This window comes from Arachis stenosperma, chromosome 1 (genome assembly GCF_014773155.1).
Source record: "Arachis stenosperma cultivar V10309 chromosome 1, arast.V10309.gnm1.PFL2, whole genome shotgun sequence".
NCBI lineage: Eukaryota > Viridiplantae > Streptophyta > Magnoliopsida > Fabales > Fabaceae > Arachis > Arachis stenosperma.
In genome coordinates this window covers 79,171,442-79,176,306 of record NC_080377.1, presented here as the reverse complement: position 1 = coordinate 79,176,306, position 4,865 = coordinate 79,171,442, and positions in this window count along the sequence as shown.

Genomic DNA, 4,865 nt, shown 5'->3' with positions numbered 1-4,865 from the left:
TACCATCTTAGGCTCAGCCTCCTTGGTACTAATGAAAGCCAAACATTCTTCTCTTGGATTCAACTCTGTGTCTTTGGGAAGAGTGTTAGGGGGTCTCTACAGTTTTTGAGGAAGGTTCTTCTAAATGACTGCATTGCATTCTTTATTAAGCACCACTATCTCTACTTCCATCCAATCCCTCTTGTTATTTAGTATTTCCTTCATGAACTTAGCATATAAAGGAATTTGTTCAAGAGCCTCTGCGAAGGGGATTTTGATCTCCAACTTCTTGAAAGCTTCTAAGAATTTGGTAAATTACCTATCCTTTTCTGCTTTCTAGAGTCTTTGAGGGTATGATAACTTGGCCTTGCACTCAAGGGCCATGAGTGGTACAGGGTGAGTGTTTGTAGGACTTATAGAAGGACTACCAGGTTGCATAGGAGAGGTGTTCCCATCACTTACATGTGTCTGGCCTCCCTTGGACTGGCTTTCAACGCTTGGGCTGCCCCGTTCTAGGCATTGGATGCCCATGCCATCCCTTTCTGGGCGTTCAATGCCCCATTCATTTTTCCTTATTTGAAGCCTTGAATGTCCAGTCTCAACTAGGTTAGCTTCGTTGGTGGAAAGTATTAATTCAAGAACTTATCCACCAGCTGACTCCATGTTTTCAGACTAGACTTGGGTTGGTTGTCTAACCACCTCTTTGCCTGGTCTTTAACAACAAAGGGAAAAAGTAGTAATATGTAGTCTGTAGACATCTTGGTCTACTCCGTCAGTATACATTATGTCAACATATTGTAAGAATTCAGCAAGGAATTCTGATGACTTGCATCATCTACCTCTTTCTCATATCTAAAAAGACCATATAAATAGTGAAATCTCATTCAACTAATGCAATTTCATGAACTAAATGATGAATTTTAAGGTACATTGCTTTGAAATGAGTTTTGTTTGAATTTCATGTGAAAATAGCATCAAAAAAAGTAGGAAATAAGAAAGAGAAGCTGGGTGTGTGTTTTGGGCGTGCCATTTGGTGTAAATGCCAACAAATTGAGTGGGCATGGCACGCTAGCTGATGGGCGTGGCACGCCAGTTAACAAGTCCAAAGAAGAGTCCATGAAGCTTTCAATGGGCATGGCACGCCAAGGAGATGAAGCATAAGGGGGCGTGGCACGCCTGGGCCATGCGTGGCACGCCAACTATAAACTCCAGAGAAGGGACAATAAAGCTTTAGTATGGGCATGGCACGACAGGACCAGGCGTGGCATGCCAACTATAAATTCCAGAGAGCACTAGTGAAGACCCATAAGGGGCATGGCATGCCAGGCTGGGCGTGGCACGCCAACTCCATTATCTACAAGGGGCGTGCCACTTGAGGTCGAAGGCGTGGCACGCCAAGGCATTTGAACAGAGTAACATAGAGGAATCACTAACAAGGGTGTGCCACTTGAGACTTGAGGCATGCCACGCCAAGCTTGAAAGAGCCCAATACCATAAGGGGTGTACCACTTGAGCTCGAAGGCGTGGCACGCCAACCTGGTTCATACCCTGGGCGTGCCGCTTGAGCTCGAAGGCGTGGCATGCCAGTTCACTAATCCAGAGAGGAAGGATGTAGCTCCCACCATGGACATGCCACTTGAGATCGAAGGCGTGGCACGCTAGCCTAAGCCTCCAAAGAAGAAGATCAATGGGTGTGCCACTTGGGACTTAAGGCATGGCACGCCAAGGCAAAAGGATAACGGGCGTGCCACTTGATGATTGAAGCGTGGAATGCCAATCTTACTCGCACAAAAGGGCGTGCCACTTGAGACCTAGGCGTGGCATGCCAATGTAGTTGACCAGCGAGGAGAATGAAGTTCTTATCAAGGGTGTGGCACACCAGTTCAACATTCCAAAGAAGAAGGATGAAGAGTTCACTAAGGGTGTGGCACGCCAGACCTGGGCGTGCCACGCTAGTTCAAGTCTCCAGAGGAGGATGATCATGCTTTACTGAGGGCGTGGCACGCCAGACCTGGGCGTGCCACGCCAGTTCTAATTTCCAAAAAGGAAGGAAGGAAAAACCACAATGGGCATGCCACTTGAGCTCGAAGGCGTGGCACGCTAAACTAGCTGCATGAGAAGGGCATGCCACTTGAAAGCCAGGCGTGGCACGCCAAGCCAAGCTGAGGAGCTAGGCGTGGGACGCTGCTCAAATGCCAGTCACACACCAGGCACATGGTTCATTTTATTAGAGTTTTCCTTTTCTTTTCAATTGTAATTTTCTTTCCCTTTTTGTAATTTTCCTTTTTTAGTGATAGGAGTAGTATAAATACCCCCTGAAAGTACTAAAAAAGGGGGTTAGGCAGTGGGATTGGTAGTTTTAGCTTTTGTTTTACTTTTACACTTCACTTCATCTTCTTCCATCTCTTGTACTTTTCTATAAACTATGAGTAGCTAAACTCCCTCTCATTAGGGAAGGGAGCTCTATTGTACTTGATGGATTAATGATAGTGAATTTCTTCTTCTCTTTATCTTCTCTTTGATTTGCTAGAAGGAATTTCGTTCTTCATGATTAGTGTTCAATCATCTTGGAAAAGAGGTTGAATGAAAAATGGGTTTTATGGGGACCTTGGAAAATTAAACATGAAACCATGCTTGAAATTCCTTCCCACACTTGAGTAGATATGGGTTTTGGGATTGGATATGGTGACATGAAATCCACCCATTATTTGGATCTATGAGGATGTGTGGTATAATCAGGGACCAATCATATCTCTCTTCATGAGCAATTAGACCAAGGAATTGGCTGATTATCAAGATTTGAGAGATTGAATCACCAAGGGATTGGGGTTCAATCAATCATGATTGGCAAGAGGTCAATGGGTTGCATGATTGAAGACGAGATGATTTAGATTTAATCCAAAGAGAGCAACATCTCCTAATCTCAATAAATTTCCCTTATTCTTATCTTTCCCATTCTTTATAGCTTTTTTTAGTTTCTGCCATTACCCATTCCCCATTTACTATTCAGTCATTTATGTTCCAGCACTTTATATTCTTATCATTTACTTTTTTGCACTTTATTGCTTTCTCTCATTTTTAAGTCATTTATATTTTTGCTATTTAGAATTCTGCACTCAACAATTTCTATTAATTAGCTTGAGTAAATTCACCCATTAACTAAAGTTTCTTAATCAATCAATCTCTGTGGGATTCGACCTCACTCAAAGTGAGTTATTACTTGACGATAATTTGGTGCGCTTTTCAAAGAACGGATTCATTATATAGTGAATGAAATTCGGTCATCAAATTTTATGGGCTCCTCTTGAGGAAGTCCCTGAAACTGGCAGTTTTGCTGCACTAGAGTGATTAACTGTGGGTTAAGCTCAAAATGAGCTACTCCAATAGGAGGTATATTAATGTTGCTTCTATAGAAGTCAAGAGTAGGGGCTGTATAAGACCCCAAGGTTCTTCTTAGTTGTGCCTCTCCCTCTAGATCCATAATGCACTCTTCCTGTTCTTGCATACACAAACAAGAGACAAAAAAAAGTGGGAGTCTTTATGTCAGAGTATAGCGAGCTCCCTGTGAGATATCAAAAAGAAGAAAAGAGACAAGAACTTTTTTTCGAAAATTAAATAAATAAATAAAATAAAAGATGGAAAACTAATTCGAAAATAAAGAAAATAATAAGTTAAAAATTTCGAAAAAAATAAGAAAAGGAAAGATTAAGAAAAGATATGAACAACCAATTAACTAATAAGATTTAAAATTAAAGAGCAAATTTTTGAAAAAGTGGAAAGAAAAAAGTTAAATAAAGATTTTGAAATTTTAAAATTAGAAAGAAAGAATCAAGAGAGAGAAACAAAATAAGATAAGATTTAAAAATTTAAAGGTTTTGAAATCCAAATTTGAAAGAAGATTTGAAATTAAGATAAGAGATTTGATTTTGAAAAGTTTTGAATTTAAAAAGAGAAAGTCAAACAAAAGATTTGAAAGATAAGATTTTATTTTAAAAATTTAAAGTTGGAAAGAGTAAGTCAAACAAAGAAAGATAAGATTTGAAAGATTTGATTTTAAAATTTGAAGATTGACTCTTGAAAATTTTGAATTTTGAAATTTGAATTTGAATTAGGATAAGATAAAATTTTGAAATTTTAATTTTAAATTTTGAATTTGAATTTTAAAATTTGAATTTAAAACAAGATAAGATAAGAATTTAAATTTAAAGAAAAAGATAAGATGAAGATTTGAAAAGATAAGATATGATAAAGATTTGAAAAAGATGTGAAAATATTTGATTTTAAAATTTGAAATTTGAATTTTGAAAACTTGAATTTTGAAATCTTGATGCTTGAAAATTGAATTTGAATTAAGATAAGATAAGAATTTGAAATTTAAAATTTTTAATTTGAATTTAAAACAAGATAAGATAAAATTTTAAAGTTAAAGAAAAAGATAAGACAACGATTTGAAAAGATAACAAGAAAGTTTCAAATTTGAATTTTGAATTTTTTTAAATTTGAAAAATTAAAATGACAAATACTAAAAGACACCATACTTCAATTTTTTTTGAAATTAAAAACACAATTTTCGAAATTTTGACAAAGAAAAACACTAAAAGACACCAAACTTAAAATTTTTAAGATCAAACCATGAAAAATACCAAGAACAATTCGAACACAATGAAGAACACTCAAGAACACTTTTCAAAAATTTAAGAAAAGAAAAACATAAAGAGATACTAAACTAAAAAAATTTGAAATCAAACAAGAGAAATAACAAGAATAGTTTGAACACCAAGAAGGAAAACAAAGAACAATTTTCGAAAAACTAAGGAAAGGAAAACAAAGAAACACCAAAAATACACCAAACTTAAAGACTGACATAAGATTCAAACGAAGGAAAA